The following is a 24,916-nucleotide window of genomic DNA, read 5'->3' on the forward strand; positions in this document are numbered from 1 at the left end:
TTTCGTATGCAGTTGTCCATACAGAAAGGGCAAGCTCACCTGTGGCTATATTACCAAAAGGTTTTGGAGGCATCAATTTTTGAAGGCACAAATGGATGTCGTTTGCAGACTGTGTGCACGTCAGTAGCCAATGGCTATGGCCCACAGAGGAATGTTGTGCTCTCCAAGATCGCTGCCCTCCTATGGGGATGTGGAAGCCTAGAATGTCCTTGAACCCATTCATGGTTGGATGCCCTAATTGTTTTTATTTGACTAGTCCTTCAGCAGGGTAACAAAGGGGTGTGTTTGGACATGTGCCTATTTCTGCAATGGCAAAGCTTCAGGGAAATTAGAGCAAACTGAATCACATGCACCTATTTCACAAAACTAAATAGCTCTGAAAAAGACTCCCCAAATGTACTAGACACTTTGTGAAACTGCCTCATTGAATCCCAAAAGCGTGGCCTGGAAAGGTCCATGGAGATTTTAGTAATTTACACATGTACTTCCTTTAGTACATAGCCTGTGGTTAAGTGCTTTAAGGAGCAATCTTTCCTTTTGTGAATTTCCTCATATGCCTTCCCAAAGGCAGGCTGAAGATCACAAGCCATTTTATATTGAAGTTCATTTTAATCGAAATGTTTTAATTTAAGTCATTGCATGCACTGCACCATTATTTACCTAAAAAGGATGTTTGATCACATGCTTGTATAATCCAGGTGAAACTGACCCACAAGGTGCACCACAGCCAACCAGATTGCTCCAAACACGGTCCTCATCTGGCCATACAAGCCCACATTCGGAGTAGCCTGAGGGGTTCAGCACATGCAGACCTCCTGTTCTTTTTCAAACATGCCTTTTCTTGGCGCAATGCGCTGACGTTGACTTTCTGCAGCATTGTCCTCTACTGAACTGTGCCTCCGCTATGATGGAAATGGAGAGGGTCTGCTTTAATTTCTGAGAGCTCTCTTTCTTGTTTCCCAGGCAGCTTTTTTTCCAGTTTTGGCTCACTGCTGGTGCTTTAGCGAAACGTCTATTAGACATACCCAATCCAAAAGAATACTGTATAATCTCTTGTCACATTATATGAATATGTTGTAATTGGGCACTCCTATGCAGGCACTGTCATTCCCATCTCTTGTTATTTTGACGGGCATGGTATTATAATCCTTTCTCCCTGCACAAAAAAGTTGTCTGAAACATGAGTTACTGGAGCCAATCAGCTGATCCCTATCTCAGGACCATGACGCCTTTAAGTGATTTAAAAGTGCCATTTCTGCTTTCAAAGTCATCTGCCTGTATGGGAATGGATTTATTGCCGCTACCAAGCACTTTTTGGTATATTCAACCTTCGTCCTAGGTTTGTCTTAGGCTACTTGATTTATCTGCAATACAGCATCCTAGCCCAAAGCATACCAACATAATTGACTCCCTTCCGTTTGCTTCTCTTTGTAAAGAAAATGTAAAAACGGTATGCAGTGATAAAATCGCAGCAAAAATGTTGCCAGTACAAATAATTGCGGCAAAAATGCTGTGGTTTGACCCGTTAAAGGTGTACCCCATTACACCATTTAAGGAGAGCAGGGGTTGATGGGTCCGGGGGTTGTGGGCATGTCCCCCGCATCCTTTACATGGATTGCGGCGGCAAAACCACAGCCTTTTGCCGCAATATTTTGTGTCCACAGCAATTTTTGCTACAATTTTAACACATGGAACCGTAAAAACTAGTAGTAACATTCTACTATTGTTCGATTTTGTAAGGACCAGGTATAATATTTAAAGCTGTAATATTACCAATATATGAATTGGGGGACATGTCTGCCTATAGAAAAGCCACAACAGTTTGATTTGCCATGTTTGATTTTTTTTTTATGTTCACATTGGTAAACTAGTTCGTGCTCTGAGGGTGGTACATTTGATGGTTAAATAAGTTACAAATGTGAAATTGACAAACCCGGACAATGGACCCAAGAGCTAAAGGCAATCACTTGAGCCTCACAGCTGCATCCAAGGACTCTGGCCTGTTTATTCATGGTGGCAAGCTGCTACCCGATGGCACAGCTTACAGTCACAGATGTTATTTCTTAATTAGTATCATTGACATTTGCCTCAGCCAAGCATTACAGCCTGCAATAGTGGGAATTATTGCTTAATTAGAATATTCTATTTTGTGATATGATCATTTATGGGAAGTGTATCTATTTATGCTCTGTGCATGAAAGATTTGACATGCTACACTTCAATGAACACACCTCTTATTGTTTGTTTGTCAAGGTTCTGATACTTACATGTTACTTTAGAGTGTACGATAAGATATGTCAATTATAACTTGCCTATACACAAGTGTTTCAAGGCGCGACGAGGCAAGTGAGGGGGAACAAAGGGATGACAGACAACGATCATCCTAGGCCAGGTGTCATTCAGATCGCACAAGTGCATGGGATGGGGAAGGGGGAAAGTGCGGGTGGAAGGGACAGTGCAGTACATGGGAATAGAATAATAACAATAAGTAAAAGTATCGGCCAGCAGGTGGCAAGTGCAAAGGTGAGTGCAGACATCAGGTGTCAAGTGCTGGTAGTGGGACTGAAGGGATACAGAAACAGTCCCCAAGTGCGGGGGATGCCAGGCAGGCAGTGCAGGTGTGTTTGACTGGTGGGGGAGGGACCTGGGCCCAGGATCAGAGGGTGGCCAGGTAACCAGTGCAGATTCAGTTTCAGCCAGGAGGTCAGCAGGGGAGAGGAGGAGAAAAGGCAGAAGCAAAGAGAACATTTTTTAGGTGCTTCCGGAACCGGAGAGGGTTCACCTCAAGGTTCATGGAGGCTGTTCCAGAGGGAAGCCCCAGCCAAAGAAAGAGAACTACCACCAACTTGTTGCTTGTAGAAGCGACTGACCCTGAGGGAGTTGGAGGCGGATGAGCGAAGATCTCGAGAAGGAAGATATTTAGGAAGAGAGAGTTGAAGGTATCCAGGCCCCAGAAGGCCTTGTGGACAATGCGTAGGGTTTTTTAACTTGATCCTTGCAGCCACTGGGAGCCAGTGCAGAGATGTCAGTCCTGAAGAGATATGATGCCTGGGCGTGAGGCCAAGGACAAGTCTTGCAGTCCTGTTCTGGATGAGTTGCAGAGGGTGGAGAGCAGAGAAAGCAGATTTAGAAGGAGGCTGTTGCAGTAGTCCAGTCTAGAGAGAACCAGAGCTCTGGAGACAGTGAGCTTCTGGGGGAAGGAGAGGAAAGGTAGAATTCCTCTTAGGAGGTGCAGCTAGTAGCGTGATTTCTTAGAGACATCAGAGATGTGAGGTGTTTCATACTCGTTTACATGCATGTATATACAGATTTGTGTCCACATACCAACAAATATGATACAACACAACCACACGGGATTCCTCAATTCAAAAGAAAAAGAAATAGAGTAAAGGACTCCTGCATGTGATAATGTCACACAGGGAATCCTTTACTCTAAAAAAAGCATTGCTCCTTGCCCGAGCAGAGCAGCATTGAACTGGCATCCCAACCCTCACGAAGGAGGGTGGGAGCTAGCACTCCACTCTAAGACTTTCACACTGCTGCCCGGGCTCATAAGGTGGTGCTCCCTTGACAGGGAGGAGAGCTCCCGAAATCACTGCTGCCTCCCCGTCACCCGCCTGTCACTGTCAGCCTGGGCTGATTAATTAGTGGTGCATCCCGTGAGGAAGGGGAGTGGCCAATGTCACCACTAGCTCCTGGGCTGCTGCCTGACATGAGAGGGAGTGCAGTGCTGTGTCAATTAAAACAAGCAATGGCAATAGTTTTGGGGCTCACGGCTATTCTTTGCATTTTGACTTTATAGGCATTAGGGTAAAAGGAGGAGAGTGGAATTTTTTTAAGGAGGATGCGATAAGGGGTGTAGGTGTGCAATAGAATGACAAGGGGAATAGAGCAAGGGCGAACACAATTGCTAGAGGGTGGCATGGATGAGTAACAGGAAATATGAGACAGGGTGAGAATGAGAGGGTAAGAAATAAAGCATCAATGTGAGAGGAAGGATGAGAGGGGAGAGGAGGTATGGTGGGTGGAGGAATAGAGGATGTAGGGTGGGTGTTGGGGAAATAGAGGGGACAGGGATGAGTATTGTATTTTAGTTGTCATTTATATAGTGCTTTTCCTATTTGTATGACCTCAAAGTGCTTTGCGGATTGCATACATGTTTGAAAATCTGCCAGCCACTTTAAGTCTCACTGTTGTGAAGTTCTGTGTGGGTTATGGAGTAGATACTAACATGTGGTGTTAAGGAAATGCTGTAGGAGAGAGAGAGAGAGGGAGAGAGAGAGAGAGTGGGGGTGGGTTAGGCGGGCATAGAGAGAGTGGGGGTGGGTTAGTCAGGCATAGAGAGAGGGTGGGTGGGGTGGGATGCATGGGGATTTAGTGAGTGGGAGTGGGTTGGGATAGATGGGGTTAGAGCGAGTGGGGTTTGGGTGGATGGGCAATGAACTGAGATTATCTAACAAAAAGAAGTGCCATTGGGGAAGAGAGAGCATCCGAGTAAAGAGGCTGCATAATGGAACATCAAGGCCACCCCTCAAGAAGCCAATAGAGAAGAAAGAATCTGTGATCACACTGAACTGGGGAAGAGTGAGCCCAGTGAATGAGAGAGAAAGAGAACAAGAGCACAGAGAAGTAGGGAAGTGGGGACCAGACACAGCAACAATTACCCAATCATTAGAAATGAGATTACTGTTATTAATATTTGGGACAGTATAACATAAGGCCGTGCAGTATGTCCACTCAACAGGTGACGCGGCAGCCGTAATAAATGTGTTTGGTCTTTCCCAGGGCAAGGATGGTGGCCTTGGAATTTTAGGGGGCCTGATAGATTAGAGAGAATGCAGTCAATTGAGACATCAAGGCACTGTTGTCTGTAGAATGGTACACAGTAGTTCTTCGGAAAACCCAATAAGAATAGAATAAGAAGGTGTTTATAGGAAAGGAGGAGGCCATTGATAGAGGGTGCATTTGTGATGAGCAAGAGAAGAGAGCTCCAAATTCGTAGTAGCAAAAACAAGCGTCCAGCATGTCGATGAGACCGGACGAAAACACATCTGCGGGGACAGGAAGATGTCGCTGAGAGATAAACACAGTAGTGATACCTCAGCAAGTGCACACAATTTCCAAGGCTATATTACCAGAGATACTGCTTTTCACTGAGGTGTAGAAGCAGTGTGCTAGGCCTGTCTGACTATCACTATACTTAATCGGACAGGGAGGAACTGCAGCAGTCCCAGAAACACAAAAACCCAGGGACTTAGAGATGCAAACAGAGACATTCACAAGGCAGGCGGATAACTTATTGAAGCCTGAGACACTTAATCCCCCAGAGCAGAGAAAACCTGCAGCAAAACTGAGAGGTGCACCAAGCCCTTGGGTGGGGAGGTGCACAAACAATAACTAAGACACAAGTAGTGGTGTGACCTTTGTCCCTGGGTAGCTAAACTAGTTTGTATAGCCCTACTGTAATTCAAGGCATAACATTACACTGAGAGCAATGGGGAGTACTTGCCAAATAGGACAATTTTTCAAGTAGCTTCATATCGGTGGGCATAACGGTTTCATTCTGTGTTGATGCATTGACAATTTTTGCACAAAACAGCAGAGAGGAGCAAGTAAGTGGTGGAGCGCTTCCCTTTGCCAAGGATCACAGAATCGAGAGAGAGAGAGAGAGAGTGGGGGTGGGTTAGGCGGGCATAGAGAGAGTGAGGGTGGGTTAGTCGGGCATAGAGAGAAAGGTTGGGTGGGGTGGGATGCATGGGGATCCAGTGAGTACGGGTGGGGTGGGATAGGTGGGGATAGAGCGAGTGGGGTTGGGGTGGATGGGCAATGAACTGAGATTATCTAGCAAAAAGAAGTGCCCATTGGGCAAGAGAGAACATCCGAGTAAAGAGGCTGCATACTGGAACATCAAGGCCACCCCTCAAGAAGCCAATAGAGAAGAAAGAGTCTGTGATCACACTGAACTGGGGAAGAGTGATCCCAGTGAACGAGAGAGAAAGAGAACAAGAGCACAGAGAAGTAGGGAAGTGGGGACCAGACACAGCAACAATGACCCAATCATTAGAAATGAGATTACTGTTATTAATATTTGGGACAGTATAACATAAGGCCATGCAGTATGTCTACTCAACAGGTGATGGGCAGCTGTAATACATGTGTTTGGTCTTCCCCAGGGCAAGGATGGTGGCCTTGGCATTTTAGGGGGCCTGATAGATGAGAGAGAATGTAGGCAATTGAGAAGTCAAGGCACTGTTGTCTGTAGAATGGTACACAGTAGCTCTTTGGAAAACCCAATAAGAATAGAATAAGAAGATGATTAGAGGAAAGGAGGAGGCCATTGATAGAGGGTGGATTTGTGATGAGCAAGAGAAGAGAGCTCCAAATTATTAGTAGCAAAAACAAGCGTCCAGGATGTCGATGAGACCGGACCAAAAACATATCTCCGGGACAGGAAGATGTCGCTGAGAGATAAACACAATAGTGATACCTCAGCACGTGCACACAATTTCCAGGGCTATATTACCGCAGATACTGCTATTCACTGAGGTGTAAAAGCAGTGTGCTAGGCCAGTCTGACTTTCACTATACTTAATCGGACAGGGAGGAACTGCAGCAGACCCAGAAACACAAAAACCCAGGGACTTAGAGATGCAAACAGAGACATTCACAAGGCAGGCTGGTAATTTACTGAAGCCTGAGACACTTAATCCTTCAGAGCAGAGAAAAGCCACAGCAAAACCGAGAGGTGCACCAAGCCTTCGGGTGGGGAGGTGCACCATCAATAACTAAGACACAAGTAGTGGTATGACCTGTGCCCTGGGTAGCTAAACTAGTTTGAATAGCCCTACTGTAATTCAACGCATTACATTACAGTGAGAGCAATGGGGAGTACTTGCCATATAGGCCAATTTTTCAAGTAGCTCATATCGGTGGGCATAACGGTTTCATTCTGTTTTGACGCATTGACAATTTTTGCACAAAACAGCATAGAGGAGCAAGTAAGTGATGGAGCACTTCCCTTTGCCCAGGATCACATGATGGTGTTGAAGTGGAGAGATAGGAATGTTTGCAAGTCTCCTATTTCCAATAATGTCAGTGCTACAGCTGGATCGTATGTAATTTCGCAGCTTTTCAGATACACAATAATAAGGATTATGTCCCCCGGCGCCAAGTTTTCCCACTGTCATAAACAAATGGACTCACCTTCTCTCCTCCGAATTGCCGGGGTGCTACTTTACCTGTGAACTCTCTGTTCTGGTGGCCACCTTAACACGCTATCGGCCCGGGGCTGCGCTCCTCCTTTCTCAGCATGCCTCTCTATCTGTCCTCTGTCAACCGCTGCTCTGAAGAGCCAGGAGCAGTAGTTGACAGGCTGTATTGGCTCCCACTCTTTGCCGCAGTAAGCTTGCTCACTGCTGTCGCTCATCTTCCCACGCCAAGCACAGGCTGCACACGCCATCTGCTTCCACTCATCACAAAGTGCAGGCTTGCAGCAGAAGCGATCCCCCACCTCTTCCTGGAGCTCTGGGCCCGAGCCCTGGCAGTGGGAGTGTAGCTCCAAAACCAACAAGCAGTGGGTGAAGTTACTGGCCAAGCAGGTGGTGTGAATGGTGCTTCGGTCATTTCATCGCCAAGGCATCAGAAAGTTGCCATGCCAAAGCCAGACACTGCTCCCAAACTCTGCTTTACAGTTTTCTCTTTACATTAGTAATGGTTTAGCAATATTTTTCTGGTGTGACTGCGTCTCTGTGACGCACACACTCAGCTGTACATGTAAAGTGGGACCTTTTCTCTGAGCACAAATGAAGGGGATGCTATTTGCTAGGGGAGCCTGCATGGTGACTTCAATACCCACAATCTTATTGAAGGCCTTCTGCACTTCCTTTGGCAAACTCCTCTTTACCATAAAATAGAAAAATGGTATCGAATGATCCCACAGTCTTCCAGTTTCAGCTCTCCACATCTCTTGTAAATTAAGAATGAGTTTAGCTGGGTCCTCATCATTGCCCATTGTACACTATATCAGGGACTGTAAATCTGGGGTGTCTGAGAAAGCCCTTCGTAGTGAATGCCACACTTGTGCTCTAATTCTGTTGAAGGATGTTCCATTGGGTGTATCGTCCCTCAGGGTTATTCCTGGATACCCATCTGTCTTGATATGGGCAAAATCTTCCTCGGGGCCAGCCCTTTGAGAGCAAAAAATACCCAATTCAGCCCAAAATACAGGTTCTATTGTGCTGAGCAGTGATCTCATGCTAGTGACAATGACACCTTCAATCAGTTTTAGTATTTATTCTAAACAGTGAATTTCATATACATTTGGTATTCAAGTTAGAGAAGATTACAAAGCACAAAACTTAGAGAAATGCAAAATATAGAGAAACATAGAACTTAGATAAACATAAAGAAACATAGAGAAACACAGTCTTACGCCCCTTCAATCAGCACTGGGAGACCCTGGCCCTCATAAGCTAGCTATAACAAGCCCCACTCAGAGAACAGCGCTGCAGGATGCCGTCAAGAGCTTGAAATTCCGGGCACTTGATCTGGTTCGAACCAAGTCCACAGGACGATCTCCCACCCGAGCCATGTGAGCATGTGTATTTTATAATCTCGTACTGCCCGTCCGTGACGCACAGTTCCAGAACTTTCCCTGTGCAAAATATAGGCTGGCTCATGGAAAAAACCCAACTCTGTTAATTTCCACTGCTCCTTCTTCTGAGCCCCTCCCTGGCTCCCTGGAGCCCATCTGCCAAAGCTCAGGAATGTCTTATCAGTGCCTTCCCAGAGAAAAGGAGATTAGCTTGGGGCCATGCAGGGCTACCGTTAGTGAGGCAGAATATTCTAAGGGAAGCAGGGATGTATTAACCCCATCTGCAAGCTCTAAAAGGCATGCACTCATAGCTTAGTGTTTATAGCGCTTAAGACTGGCTATCTAAGCGCTATATAGGTGCCATAATGTTCCAAACACTCCAAAAATACCTATTAGTTACAGAGCTAGGGCCCTCTCCCTGCCTGTCTATCAACAATGCATAATGTGACCTATCACTCATACTAGGCCTGCATATTCCTTGTAGCTCACTACTGCATAATGGAAGTGCTACAACAGACTACTGTCAGCATTTTTAGCACATACTTTGAATACACTATTGGCTTTCAGCGGCTAATGCTGTCATCTAAAGCCCTGATTGGCAAGGTTGCAATTTTGTGTATCACTACATTCCACCCCTATTCAACGTGTGTGCGACAAATGCTGACTAATACACATCAATATAGTATTTAGTGCAGTGATAAAGACCTTGGGGCTTTGCAAGAGGTTTAAGCAAACTACCTTCTAGCGGTTAGTTAGCGTGGCATGCAAGGTTAGTAAAAAACACTACCTAAAAAAAAATGTACACAAAGTGAACAGTGACATATACCCTTGCCAAAACCTGGCCTACACAAAAATACCTACACAAAGTGAACATTGACATTTACTCTAGCCAAAACCTGGCCTACACAACAATACCTAAATAATTATTGTATAACTGATTGTCAGTTAAAAAGCAGCATGCAGATAGAATGTCAAGGCAATCCAGTGTAGTCTAATCTACAATGCACTATTGCATTTATGTATGGTTATCAATTCTAAAACCTGGCATCCTTTCACTCTAAGGGCCTACCCTCCCCCCTGATCCCAGGGCATTCAAAGGTGACTATGGGCTGTGTGATTAGACACTTCCCCCATGTATGTGGAACCCAACCAGAAACTATCTAATTTCGTGAACAAGGTGAACCCATGGGCACCAGGTTATCTAAATAAAAACAATTCTACTAATTTACATCAAGCATGGCATGTGTTATTCATGCAATCAAAAGCAAGCAATTTCATCCATATGTATGCTGGTAACTGTAGCTCTGCGTGCCAGTGTGTGGAGGATGGTCGCCCCCACCCAGTAAAAAGCCAACACCTGCTGATTAAACAATGTTTGCCATACAATGCATCGTGTGTATTTAGCAGTCTTGTTGACCTGCCCTATGGCAGAAGAAATGTCTTCATACCTAAAATTCTGCCATCTTCAGTGGTTGCCAATACTTGTAGCAGTGTTAGGCGTATCAATAGGCCCCACTAGGCCAGAATTTATATAGCAGAGCTGGCATCAGAACCCATAGTGGCTAGCTTATTGTGCACAGTTTCTATGTCACAAACATATAAAGCTCCTGCAATTAATGAATCTAGCTCCCTAGCTACGCGCACTCTAGTGATGGGCCATAGAAATGGACTCCATTTGTAGCAGCTTGGTAGTACTAAGGAAACATTGCCTCATGATAAATCTATGTCTAAGTGTATCACTGTAATAATGGAGGTGTGCATTACCAGCCTACAATTTACATGTTGCCTTACTACTGGAAAATCTAACATGTTCACAGTGTCTACCTATTGTGACTTGGAGAATACCCTTCTTCAAGTGGGATATCTACCATATACAATATTAGTTTTAGCCACAAACACCATACTACCCTCCGGCAGTGGCTGTTTCATCACACCATTGTGTAAAATGCATTTAGTCAAGTTATAGTCCATAAAATCTTGGCGAGAACACTTGCTGCATTTCTTGGTCAGAAAAACATCACATTAAACAAATTAAACAAATCTTTGTATCCATTCACTGAAACATTTGGGCCTATGACTTCATAGACACCAGTCATATGAGTCAGTGACAAAAGATGTCTGACAATGTGCCAGGCCAGTACGCTAGCAATTCCATGTGGATACTCATTTGTAGCGCTTTTCCAAAGAATTATTCCAAATGTCTACAATCAAAAGGTGACTCTTTGCATTAGTGTGCTGGAGACAGCTGTCCCCACAAAAACATGAAACTGGTTGGTTTAACAAAAACCGTGTCACACACTGTATCATAAAATCAAACATCGAGTCAGTCATGGTTTCATTTACCTGCCTTAAGCTGGCTGTAAAGTATCCAGTGTTTCAAAGGTTACCATCTCAAATTAGAGCTCACACACTTGGCAGCATTACTTCAATTAAGGATCTTAACCTACGCACAGGTGACTTTGATGTGCGCACTCATTTTATCTCAAAATAAATGACACTCCTGCTTGCATATTTCTGCTGCCCCAACAATTCATAAATCATTTTCCTGCCTACGTGCAACGTAGAAGTTTTTTTTTTTTCAAAAAGCAAAGCATCTCTGGTTAAAGCAATTCAGTTGGAAGAGCAAAACCATTTCGTTTTTTCAGATTCATCTCAAAAAGTGCATTTAAAAACCATTTTTCAATGTGTTAGCATTCAAGTGCTGTGTCACACAGCTGTTTGTGGTGCATGATCTTACAGTCCACAACTCATTGTCCATAGTCCTTTAAACAAGAAAGGCAAGACATGTCAATTAAGTTATTTCCAGCAACTGAATCATTTGAATGTGCAGCATCAAATATTTGATAACTAGCCAAGTCTGCACCGTGCCAGTTCAGCAAAAGTTATTACTCTGTTGGACACCTTTCGCAGGTTGCAGAACAAATGTCCTCATACGTCATACATGCTAGCAGCATTGAGTGCGGTGCAGGACACGTTTAAAGTTGACTCGCTTTCTCTGAGCACAGTTTGCTTGACTGATCAGTGTCACCCGCAAATTGAATACATCTACTTCTGTACATGGCGCGCTATTGTCTTGCTTTTTTGCCTAGGCAAAATACAAACAGAAATGTTAGGATGTCATAAAAACTTCAATATCAGCGTTATCCACCCCTTCCCTGAACACCACCCCCATCTTCAGAAGTCTCACCAGGTAACTACACACTTTATCATTGCTACCACAATTATCTGTCACCCTTCTGCATGTTTCTGGGGGCTTATTTACACTCAACCATACGGGGTGTAACTGCCTAATCACAAACTCATTTGTGCAATGCGATCATAGTTGGTCAATGGTACCTCAGACTGATCTGTGCTTTTACAAAAGCCATATAATAAGTACCCAGGTCGTACAATGCTTTTCTTTTTCACCAAAGCGATCACGAATGCCAGGCGCCAACTTGCTTCCAGTGTCTCATGATCTTGATTTAGTTTGCCCTGCTGGCATCACTCCATTTTTCAAAGGTAAAGTCTTTCAGTCCAATATCGCCTGCAGTTGCACAAGCAGCTTTGTTTATTTTTCTCCATACAGCTAGTGTCTTTCAAGCCTCTGGTTTTTTCACTTATCATTTTCTCAAAGGGTGTTATAGTCTAAGTCAGTTTCTTTTGTTGCTTCAACAAATCATTCATTCTTGCACTAAGCCGTGAGGCTTCTGGATCATGGCTAATGTGCAGTGTTCATGTTGTACTCCATAGCCCCGCTCTCCATGTTGTCTCTTGCAAAACGGCTAAGCGCTTTTGTCAGTTTTGCTTCCATCTGGAATGCCATAATGTCTTTGTCAGTTACTCCAGCCCTGGCAATGTAGCTTGCATTTTGCCAGCTGTGTATTTTCTCTTCTCAAAGCGCCTAGAGGTTTCTTCTCCAGTGCACAGCGCTTTACTACAGTTCACATCACATGGAGCACTGGGATGCAGCTTGCACAGCAATAGCGCTTTACTTCACATCACATCACATGGTGCATGGGAATGCGGTTTGCATGGAAATGTCTGTTGGAATGGGCAGCTGTCTTTTCTTAGCCCATTCACAGATGTACAGGTTCCCCAATGTTCAGATGTGATGTGCCCGTCTGCCATCCTGCATGCAGCCTTTGTTTTCCTTCCAGTGTTACTGGGCAAATTCTTTACTTCTGATCAGCTCTGTTATTGCATGCCATTAGAAAGCATGCGTACATCAGCATTTCTGTCTTTGCACCCCCTCTCCTCAGTTTTTTTTTTTTGCTCACGCTGCGGTGTCTCTCACAGGGGATGGAATGCAGGAATGTCATTGTTTATCTTTCGCGCAGCAAGCTTATCTCTTTGCCTATAACTCTTACTGTGGCGGCTTCAATGGAAGGCACTCGTTTCAGACAGTTCATCCAGATTAACTCTTTCTTGCATTAAACAGGAGTGCAGTATTCTGCTTTTGTTTGCCTTCCTGCACCTCGCCCAAGACAGCTTCAAGGCACAAACTCTGCACACACAGCAAGACTCTTATTTTCAAAAGAGGCACTTTCCTTGTCATCAGATTCTACTCCATGTAATTTTGCAAAATGTCAAAGCGTCTTTTAGCCTGTTTTAAACTGATTAATGTCTCATTTAAAAGCATACGTTTTTTTTTCTCTCCTTTTTCCTCGTAACCTTGTAGTTTGGCTTCACGAGCTCACTCCAATGCAATGTGCGATCTTTCAAAAGAACCCACAACCCACTAAATCTTTGTGCTATCTTATCACACACAGATTTTTCATTCTGTTGTACCTTTGCCAGAATATAACCACTTATTTCAGTGCATTTAAAAAATGCCATATTTAGTGCAGCTCCCTGCACGGTTTTCCTGCAAGAGCAACCCACACTCTATATTGCTTGTGGGCTGTTATTGTGTCAACAACATTTTTCACCATGTATCACAGTCAACAGGTCACTATTTCCAAAAACATACATCACTTATAAGGCAACAGTACAAATCCATGGCATAGCGTGGGAACAGTAAAAAAATACTCCAGGGGCAATTTAGAGGCAAAATATAAAAATATAAATTGTTTTTTTCCCCCCAAACCATTGCAAACTGATTCTGCAATTTCAAATCAATACACAAAAATCGAAAATCTAAATAACATTCACTCACTTTCTTTTTTTAAGTGAGTCTCTCACCCATTATAAGCATGGCACAGCTTAAAATGCAATATAACCATTTTAGTGTGTTTCCTTTAAACAGAATTCGCCACCAGCACATGGAATTTACAGTTGCCAAAAGAAAAACAAACCCTTTAGGCTCTCAGCACAGATGTTACTCTTTCTCCTAAGCACGGCTCCACGTTATTTTTCAGGAATGTCAACACTTCAAAAGCATACATCAAAAAAGCGAACCTTCGCCTCCGAACATTACAGCCCCCCACTCGCTAGCACACTGGGGCTGAGTCAATGGTTAAATTACTATTCACAATTTGCATGTCAAATCCTTGCAACTATTTTTCCCTGCCCTCATGACAGAATAGAGTTGAGAACTCCGTCTCACTTTGCATTTCAAATTACAACTTTAAACTGGGGAAACCGCATGATAAAATTCTTTCCTAATTGAACATACATCTTTCTTGACCATTCATCAGAGCGCTTTAAACAAAGCCATTTCCCGCTTGTTTATCGCCTTGTACTCCCTGGCTCCATTCCCAAGCAATAAGTCAGTCACAACTGATTTACTGAAGGGAGTCTTAACCACACAAGCTATCGGCCACGGCAAGCCGACACAACGCTGCTGTCTTTTGAAGTCTCAGAGCTGCAGTGAGACCACCAAGGAAATGAGACAGCCTGCTCCTCACTCTGCACTGTGTTCTCTCACACAATTTGTCATTTCACAGCAAGGCACTGCTCTGCACAAATCCCACAAAGCTGCCACCAAATGTCTTGATATGGGCAAAATCTTCCTCGGGGCCAGCCCTTTGAGAGCAAAAAATACCCAATTCAGCCCAAAATACAGGTTCTATTGTGCTGAGCAGTGATCTCATGCTAGTGACAATGACACCTTCAATCAGTTTTAGTATTTATTCTAAACAGTGAATTTCATATACATTTGGTATTCAAGTTAGAGAAGATTACAAAGCACAAAACTTAGAGAAATGCAAAATATAGAGAAACATAGAACTTAGATAAACATAAAGAAACATAGAGAAACACAGTCTTACGCCCCTTCAATCAGCACTGGGAGACCCTGGCCCTCAAAAGCTAGTTATAACAAGCCCCGCTCAGAGAACAGCGCTGCAGGATGCCGTCAAGAGCTTGAAATTCCGGGCACTTGATCTGGTTCGAACCAAGTCCACAGGACGATCTCCCACCCGAGTAATGTGAGCATGTGTATTTTATAATCTTGTGCTGCCCGTCCGTGATGCACAGTTCCAGAACTTTCCCTGTGCAAAATATAGGCTGGCTCATGGAAAAAACCCAACTCTGTTAATTTCCACTGCTCCTTCTTCCGAGCCCCTCCCTGGCTCCCTGGCGCCCATCTGCCAAAGCTCAGGAATGTCTTATCAGTGCCTTCCCAGAGAAAAGGAGATTAGCTTGGGGCCATGCAGGGCTACCGTTAGTGAGGCAGAATATTCTAAGGGAAGCAGGGATGTATTAACCCCATCTGCAAGCTCTAAAAGGCATGCACTCATAGCTTAGTGTTTATAGCGCTTAAGACTGGCTATCTAAGCGCTATATAGGTGCCATAATGTTCCAAACACTCCAAAAATACCTATTAGTTACAGAGCTAGTGCCCTTTCCCTGCCTGTCTATCAACAATGCATAATGTGACCTATCACTCATACTAGGCCTGCATATTCCTTGTAGCTCACTACTGCATAATGGAAGTGCTACAACAGACTACTGTCAGCATTTTTAGCACATACTTTGAATACACTATTGGCTTTCAGCGGCTAATGCTGTCATCTAAAGCCCTGATTGGCAAGGTTGCAATTTTGTGTATCACTACACCAGCTTTTACCCACATATCCCCAGCCTGGTCCCCAATTAGAGTAACCATTAAGCTCTTGATATCACCCACTGCAAGGGGCATTTCTGCTTTCAAACTCATAAATTCACTTACTCGCCCCTGCTGTGAGCTGTGGGGGAGCCTTAATCAAGTTGTATTTATCCATCTATGGCCAGGCACGTACTGTGTCCTTCCTGCCCCTTTATGTATGAGGTACATCTGCATCTTCGCCCCACTTCCCACACCCTTGTTCATACTTCCCTTTTCCTTGCCAACGCCATCCGGCTCACTCTATTCATCAAACTGCCCCCCATGAGCCTTCTACTTAGGGGGTACTCTCAACCACCTCTTCATCCCCTCCTTCTTCTTCACCATGTCCCTCATCAAACGTGCCATTGTCATCCTCCCTCTCATCATTTCCCAACGCCATATTCTCCTGTCTCCAGATTGTCCATTCACCCTTCCTTCTCTCCTTCTCAACATATACCCTTCTTATTCCTTCAGTATCCATCCTGAGCAGCACCTCCCCTGATCTCCATTATCCTGATCCTTGTTCCAATACCCCTACATCCCTCACTTCTCTTGAGGATGCCTGTAGCCTGTTCAACACTGCTAGCAACTCTGCCAACCTATCATCACACTCCCTTGACCTGATACCCGTAGATGCCGATACTTCAGGCAGGTGTGCATATGGGGTGGGGAGCAGTAGCCTGTGGTGTTACTGGTGGTGTAGGGGTCCCTACCCCAGTGGGTACATACATTGGTTCTGTGTACCTGTCTGCAGGATAGGCTGTCAAGGGATATAACCCCCTGCGCTCCACTGATGCTCCACCCGCTCCTTCTCCCTTCCGGCACTTTCCATCTTTCTGTATTTGTGCCCCTGCTCCATCCTCTCGGTCCTCTGTGTCCTTACACATTTGCCAGAGGTCTAGAATTTCATTTCTCTTCTGTAGCTGTTTCCCCTTATACTTAGCCACTAAAAATGTGGACATACGTTCCAAGACCCTTGTATTTTGGGAGCCCAGCTCTGGCCATAGGCAGGGCATCCGCCTGCCTCCCATCTCTGCGATCCACTGCATGTGATATTTCTCTACCATGTCATGATATAGTGGCAGGGTCTTGTACATGTACTCTATTGGTGTTCCTCCCCCCATGCTGGCACTGTCTATGGCCCTCATTCCGAGTATGGTGGTAGTCATGGTGCTATTTGCGCCATGACTGCCGCCCATACCGGTACCGACTCCAGTTTGGTTCAATGGGAGTTTACCGGTCCATTCCAACCTTGGAGGGACCGGTAAGTCCCCATTTACCAAACCATTCCCCATTGCCATTTGAGCCACCATAGGGCTCAATGGGAATGGGGAGGGCGCAAATAACGGGCCGGCGTATGCCAATACCGTCATTTGCGCCCAGGTCCCTTAACGGGTCCCGTCCTTAACACCTGGTCAGACCAGGCGTTAAGGAAGGGACCCGCTAAGGGACCTCGTAGTAGGGCGGGAAGGGATTACTGGCACTGGTCTCCTTACCAGTGCCCGGTATCCCTTACCGCCCTACTCGGAATGAGGGCCTATGTCTTACTTACCCCCACAAAGCCACGCTGACGTGCTACGCATGCTGATGCTGCTTGTGACAATCAACAACAAAAAAGAAAAAACACCCCCCAAGCTTTCGGCCCTCCTTCCCTGTGCACACACTACTTCACACAACCATCCACTGCCACACCACGCTATGACACACACAATTAATGCCCTTCCTAGGACCTGTTCTTCATTCAATAGAATACAATCTTGTAGCACCCACCTCTGATCCCTTGTAGAAGGTGTGCGGCGGAAAAAATCAGGTCTCCTTTAACTAACAATAAAGCAGGTATTTAGCATGAAGATCTGTTGGAGATCTGTCCTTTTAAAGCATAATGTGATCATCTGTTGCATTGAGGGTATTGTGGTGTGCCTGTGGTATTGGAGGCAGAATGGGATAGTGTCCCCAATGACACAGACACACACCTACTGTCATCTGTGGCAAAGACTAATAGGGTAAGAGGGAAGTTCATTAAAAATCCCAGCCTTCCTCACACATACATGCACAGGTCATATGGCAGTGTTCACCCTCAGGCAGTTAGGGAGGACCATCAAGAGTATGGTCATCGTAGATATGCCTCTGCACCGTATGAACTGCTTGCAGTCACTCATGGAGATGTGAGCAGTGCAGTGTGACGTGCACACACACCCTGACAACGACGACAGTCTATTTAAGATGTCTAGGTGATTCTAATCTTTTCTCTGGGCTGTTTGTTGCAATTAAACAATTCAGTATGCATACTGTAGTGTATTAGGGATTTTCCATTAAATCAGGGTGACTTATTACAGGGAGACAAGACTTCGATTAGATACTGTATCATAATTCCTGGGTTGACTGGATGAAATATGAATTGCAGAGATTTCACAAAAAGGTTCCGATTGGTCCCACGTTATCCTTAATTCTAGCAACCAGTCCCATCTTTTTCGGAAATCGCACTATGCAAGCTGGGACTACAATAAGGGTCCATACTCATGCATATACTAAAATGCACAGTTTTCTAAAATGCTTGAAGTGCCTAAGGGTGTCAGATGTATCTTAATCTGCTTGCCAGATACTTAATGCACGCATCTTTAGAGCTCTTAGAAGCCAGAATACTCAGGCCATTTTTTAAAATATATTTATTAACAATATGTGTCAAGTGCAACATTAATCACAAAAGTGGTCGGTCTGTTTGTGGTGAGCCAGATGTAAGGGGCAAAACGGGGGTCATTTAGTGAATAAAGATCCAGGTCTTCAGAACTTGGTGAAAGGTTAGGTGATCCTTAATGGAACTAAATGGACGTGCGCCTCCCTTGGATTACACATTGAGAGCAGGGTCACAGTATGGATGCTAAAAATGGTAATTATGTACAAACATAACGGCATGATGTCAAATAGAGATACTAAATAACTTCAATGAGGTCAACATCTAGACTGCTACATTCCACTTGCTTCGGTACTGTTTGAAGATTAACTGAGGTTCTGCCCTCGCCACCACCCACTTAAAAAACATTTCCCAAAAGGTGCTCTCTACAATCAGTAGAAGTGTTCAGCTTTGGGCAAGGTGGCTCAGAGAATGTGGTTTCCCCCAAACCATTTTCAGATGTGTGGTCTTGGTAAAGTGAATGTGCACATGCATGGATGCAGATACAAACACTTCTGTCCTCCACAGTAAAGCCCAAGAGGGTGTGCAGTCAGACATAACAAAAAATACTTAATCAATGTATCATATCTGCCTAAAACAATGAAATCTATCGATATTTCATGTGCCATCATGGCTCACAAAGCACAGCTAACAGCATACTTCTGTTTGCTGTCTAAGAATCTCTCAAAGAAAAGAGGTATTTGGAAGTAATTTTGAATGCATGAACTGAAATACACTTCTCCCTGCGGCCAGGAAATAGTTTGTTGTGGGTTTAGTCAGGGTTGGTGAACATTACTGTGTTCCAAAGGTATTTAATGTAACCCTGCTTCCGTTTTGAAAGGCTTGTTAGGGTTCAACAACTCATCTACTTCCCAAATCCTGATGTGTACTGCGGCTAGGAAGGGACCTAGGTCTAGGGATCAGCTTTGCAGGAAACTCATTGGTATTGTGACATCTTTTAAAGACCCCCCTGTTTCTTTTAAAGGGGTTGTGAGTGTATAAACTCCTCACATTAGCATTTCTCTTGCTCGTGGCTCCGTTGTTTGGAGCGAATTCATGTTTGTTTCCAGGCCATTCTCTCAATTCTGGGCCAGCGGTCTGTCCTGGATCTCTGCAATGCCACCTGCTAACCTACCCAAGCAACTGCAGCTTAGGCAATTAGGTTGGAAGGGGTTGGTCTATAGGCAGATTATTCCTAGAGGATCCCAGCTACCCTGGGAAGGTTCCACTCTTTACAAAAACCCAGAAATCCTTAACATGTTTTCTGAAAGGGGAAAGATGGCTCGGGCAGCTGTCTGAGGTCTATGTCCTCAGTAGTGATGTTGCCTGTTGAAAGTCACACCATCACAGAAGTGTCTGCAGGGTCACCCTATCATCCCTACTATCTAATAGGTCATTTATGGCAGACTAGGGATTGAGGTTGACCTTCAATGCTGCTCTTGAGGCATTCATTGCTGGCTTGCAGTCTGAAGTATTTTCTTGGGATCCTCAGTGTTGTGGGTTATTTCTCTGGTATTAAGTGCTGCCTCTCTTTGTCATACACATCTTCCATTTCACTTTCTCAGCCGGTTTAGCTTGGGCTAGAGGGAGGGCAATGTTTCATCACTTTTCTGGTCACAGAGGGTGCACAGGAACTGCACAGTGACTGCAGGCTATTTGCATTGCCTGCTGCTTCTGGGTGACATGCCTAAGGGCTCATGGTCACTTTGCTGTTAGACCTTTTCAGTTGTGAATAGTGCAGCAGGTAGGGTATAAATATATCTGGACTCTGGGAGGCTTACTGAGTTGGCAACCAAAGGGTGTCCCTCAATGACATTTGTTTGCAAAACTATTTGGGAGGTCAAGACTCCAGAGGGGCAGCACTGGGGTGACACATACCCCACTTTTGAGAGCCACGCTATTGGGTTCTGCCCCTCCACACCCCACTGTGGGATTTACATGGTGTAATGAGAGGGAGAATTGGTTCCTGGCTGCCTTAATGTACAACAGCTACCAGAATTCCCAGCAACACCTGAACTGACTACCTCCCTGATGAGTGCTTGGAGGAGAAAATGATCTGGACTGTGGGAGGCTTAATGAGCTGAGAACCAAAGTGCACCCCTTGCCCCCTTTATGTATATACTTATATATTAACCATAACTATATATGTATACATAAGTACATATATAGTTATGGTTAAGTTGCTAATCCCATAGGAAGAGCACTTTTAGGGCGGCTTATAACTTCGCTCTCCCTGGACGAATCCTCACCAAACTTTGCAAAAAAACTATATGGCCCACTCTGATGAATTTTTGCAAAGTTTGGTGAGGTTTGGTTCAGGGGGTGCAAAGTTATAAGGGGTGACCCAATTTTTTTTTTTTCCCATAGACTGAATGGGAAAAAAACTTTGCTCACGCCCAAAGCCCAAACCGCTGGACGGATTTTCACCAAATTTGCGGCAGGGGTAGCGGCTTGGTCCCGAAGTGTGCTTTTGTAAATTTGGTGAAAATCCATCCAGTAGTTTTTTTTAAAAAGACCAAAAAGTGGGTCACCAAAAATGTGTGATATCTATGTCTTCTCCGCGGACACATTTCCCTGTTCGCTCCGCGGACAGGACACCGATTGGCTAAAAGGCTTGTGTCATGTCCGCGGACATGCAACGTGTTCGCTGATTGGCTGGAATGAAGCGTGAGGTGCATCGTATCGTCTTGATGCGTCCGCCATCTTGGTTCCACGGACATCCGCGGACAGCGCAGTGACGAACGGGGGAGAAATACACCTTTGGCAAGTGTGTTGGTGTACAGGAGTGCTTGGGCAGGGTGGGGGAGTAAGAGATGGGTCAAATGTTGTATTTGTTTAGGTGGCAGGCACCCCTGGTGTGTTTGTCATGTTCGCAGACAGCGCTGCTGTCCGCGGACATAAAAAATGTGCTTCTGGCTATTTTACTTTAGTATGATATTGGTTTTGGGTTGCTAGTACAGTGTTGATTGTAATTAATATCCTGAGTAAGTAACCCATATAGCACTGTTAAAATGGTTGATTCTATATAAATAGCCCATATAGCAGAGTTAAAATGTTTGATCTATGGGTGTGATATGCTGCAGTGGTTGTGGCCAGGGCCTAGAGTCTTGGGTGCATGGCCTTAGGCCGTAAACCATGCACCCAAGACTCTAGGCCCTGGCCACAACCACCACAGAATATCACACCCATAGATCACACCCATAGAATCAAACATCTATCAAATATTTGCAAATATACAGTTTGTGTTGTGTTTGATTTGTATAGTTTGTATGTGATGTTTTGGCTACGTCATGTCATTCATATTGTAGAGTTTGGTAACAAGCACTGCAGTATAACATATCTGTGGAAGTAAACATTTTGTATTGTGGTGTATGGTTAGATGTTTGCTTCAATGGTTGTGCTATGGAGTTGTATTTATTATAATATACTTACTGTTTGATTGTTTGTGATTGGACATATTTCTTCATGATGTGGGTAATTGGAGCAGAGATTCTTTTTCAATTTCTGTGATAAAAGAAAAGATCATGTTAGTGTAGGTAGTTTATAAAGACGTATTACATTGCATAATAGACATTTCTGCTTTATTTCGACCCTCATATTTAGTAGTTTACAAACCAGTGTACTGTGCAATTTGCTCAGTTTCTGTGTTTGTTTTTTAAATCATTGGGTCTGTGGGAAAAATGAAATCCATGTTGGATCAAAAAAACCCTTTTCTTGTTATGCTATAGTACATTTGTTTCTTTGTTTTTAGTATTTACTTGTTGTTTCTGGTTAATGTTCTATCTGTTGGTTGTTGCAGATTGTTAGATATGTGATGTCGAATTGTAACTGATATAGTTTTTTTATTTATATTATTAGGTTTGCTAATACACCTGTTGGGTTGTTGCAGATTCTTGGGGCAGTTAGATATCTGTTGGCATATTCTAACTGTTTATTTTTTGTTATATTTTAGTGGTGTTGATTTATCTGTTTGGTTGTTGCAGAATTTTGAGGCAGTTAGATTCCTGTTGTCGTACTGTAACTTTTTATAGTTTTCTAATTGAAGTTTTATTAATGTTTATGCACAGATTAGTTCTAAAATTTTGGTTTTAATAATATTAAATAATTGTTTATAAGATTTGCTGGTAATCTTTGCTTTAGAGTAATGGTATTATCATTACATTCAAACTATTCACAATTCTTTTTTATATATGCAATGTAGTGACCTGCATTGGTGGTGGCTCCTGCATGGTAGATTATACCTATTGTTGTGAAGGTTTTCTTACCAAGTGATACTTGACCATGTGTGAATCCATTCGGCTTGCAGTTGTTTTTGGTACCATCTGCATTGTAACGTAAAAGCATTTACTATGTGTTTGTATTGGTAAGGTGGAGCGATTATCTGAATTGCAGGTAGTACATAATCTGCCATGGTTTGCATTTTGTACAAGTTGCTGAAATGGAATGGATTCACAGTTCGGTATTGATACATACACGAAGCGTGCATTAGGGATTTGTTCCTGTGATACATTGTTGCAGAGAGTGAATGTATGTTTCCACATGTATGAAATCTGGAAGATTTCATTTATAGGTATATTTTTGTTTTTCAGTACTTGTAGTAAGTACATTAGACATTCTTGTGGATCTTATTGTGAATTTATAGTGAATTTGACCATTCCAGCACAGTAGTCCAATTCCTGCTTATATTCCAGAAACACTGTAAATGTTGCCAGGATTGTTGGTTAACTTTCTATGAAGGACTATCATTTGCAAACACAATTGGGCTGTACCGTGTAAGTAAATGTTGTCAATAATTGGTGGCAATTGAAATAGAATATTTATTGTTACATTTGCGTAGCAATTTACACTAGTTACATTTGAAAATTTGAATGGACCAGATAGTTCTGTGACCAAGTCATTTCTTTGTAGTGTGTGTTGCTTCTTGGAAGAAGTATCTGAGTTACTTTGAGTAGTACATTCTTCTTTGGTTGTAGTAATTGATGAAGTATTAGCTTCTTTTACTCTCTTTGGAGGATTTGCAGTAAGATCCTTTTGCATTTCTGATTGAAGTAGTTTTCTTTTATAACGTTTTGCTTTATGTGGAACAGGATAGGTTTTTAGATGGGGGTGTACAGTGAACTTAGTCTATTGTATTCTAAAATGCAAGGAATATCAGCGTTTACTTTACTTGCATCAAAGTTGATTAGAAATAGACCATCAAGTGTACACAAGCGTGATAGTGCTACGTAGCTCATGCCTTCTTTAAATACTGTGTTCCCAATATCTATCAATGCTTTATCTAGGGTAAGAACTTGTGATTTGTGAATGGTGACTGTGTATACTAGAGTTAGAGAAAATTGCTCTCTGCATACATACATGTCTTTGAAAAGAAGGAATGGAGCTGTTCAGCATCCTATTCTTTTTACTTCTGATAGGTTGTCAAAGAGAATATTGACACACTGAATATTGTTGTCATGTGGGTATGTTTGAAAGCCAACAACTTTACCAAGTGCTCCATTAACTAGTCCTTACTCATCGTCAAGGTTACGTTTAAGCATTACTCTACAGTTTAAAGATAATTTTAATATTTTCTACAAACCAGCTGTGTTTTTTTCTAAGGTATTTAATCTTGTTGTGGCTTGTTGACACATGGGTAGTGTCATCCCATGTACGTCCAGTTTGTATGTAGAGCAAATTTCAATTATTGGTTGCATTTCTTTTTTCAACATTGTTTCATTGAACTTGGAACAGATTTCAAGAGTTGGCATCAAGGACATACAAGTGACATTTTTGTGTTCTAATTGTTCCATGACATCAGTAGCACATGAGTTATGGCCATAAAGAGCATGGATGTACGGGTTTTTAATATTGCTTGTGCTTCTTGAGAAAGTACACCAACTCCAATACTTCTTAAAATGTTGGCGTAGGTGAGGTCTGCAGACTGGTGCAAGTTTTCTTTCAATTCTCTGTATTGAAAATGTTGCCAAAGGTTAACATTTCCTATGCTGCCAACAGTTGTACGGTAGAGTTTGTGTCCTAAGGTTTTAAAAATAGGTTCACCTTTCCTTGGTGTCAAGTGATGCATGGATGTGCAGGGTTTTTAATATTGATTGTTTCAGAAGGTTGACTACTGTCGGGAGTATCTTTATCTAGTTGAGTCTGGAGTTCTTCTTCGTGTTGCTGTTCATTGTGCAACATTATTTTGTACTGTGTAAAGTTTACATTGGTTATAGTGCTTTCATTTGCTTTGAAAGCATCTTCATAAGAGTCATAGATACCTAGTATATCTTCTTCTTTTCTCCAGGGTTTAAAAAGTTGTAGCAGGGACATGTAATAGAGTTCTTTATGTTGAGGAGTTTTTAATGACAATTTTATATGATTAATTAAGTTTCTTTTGGTAAGTTTCACTAAGCTGCCTTCACAATTTGTCACTCTGTATCTACCTTTGTTTTCATCGGGTTTTATATTATTTTTGTATGTGAAGTTTTGGGCTATGTGGTATAGACACATGGTTTCAAAAGTGGTACTTCTGTTTGGGTAGTACATGTCTAGTAAATTATTTTTCAAAATGTCTTGGCTGTTGGGATCATTTTTGGCTATTGTTTCTATGTTGTCGTATGATTTGAGAACTCTTTTTCTAAATTTAGCAGGACCAAGACTTAGC

The 24,916-nt window shown here is 43.2% G+C and overlaps 1 protein-coding gene and 1 long non-coding RNA gene across 2 annotated transcripts in view; one reads left to right on the forward strand and one right to left on the reverse strand.

Annotated features, from left to right (window-relative positions):
• LOC138472573 (uncharacterized) overlaps positions 1-7,382 on the reverse strand; it is a 200,716-nt gene extending 193,334 nt beyond the window's left edge. The window contains exon 1 of the long non-coding RNA XR_011268642.1: positions 7,239-7,382. This is a non-coding gene — a long non-coding RNA (uncharacterized lncRNA). The remainder of the gene's footprint in view (positions 1-7,238) is intronic.
• Positions 1-24,916, forward strand: part of LRIT1 (leucine rich repeat, Ig-like and transmembrane domains 1) — a 236,499-nt gene that overhangs the window by 38,733 nt on the left and 172,850 nt on the right. The gene's annotated exons all lie outside the window — the stretch shown is intronic.

This window comes from Ambystoma mexicanum, chromosome 8, assembly GCF_040938575.1.
Source record: "Ambystoma mexicanum isolate Mex_15411 chromosome 8, UKY_AmexF1_1, whole genome shotgun sequence".
Classification (NCBI taxonomy): Eukaryota; Metazoa; Chordata; class Amphibia; order Caudata; family Ambystomatidae; genus Ambystoma; species Ambystoma mexicanum.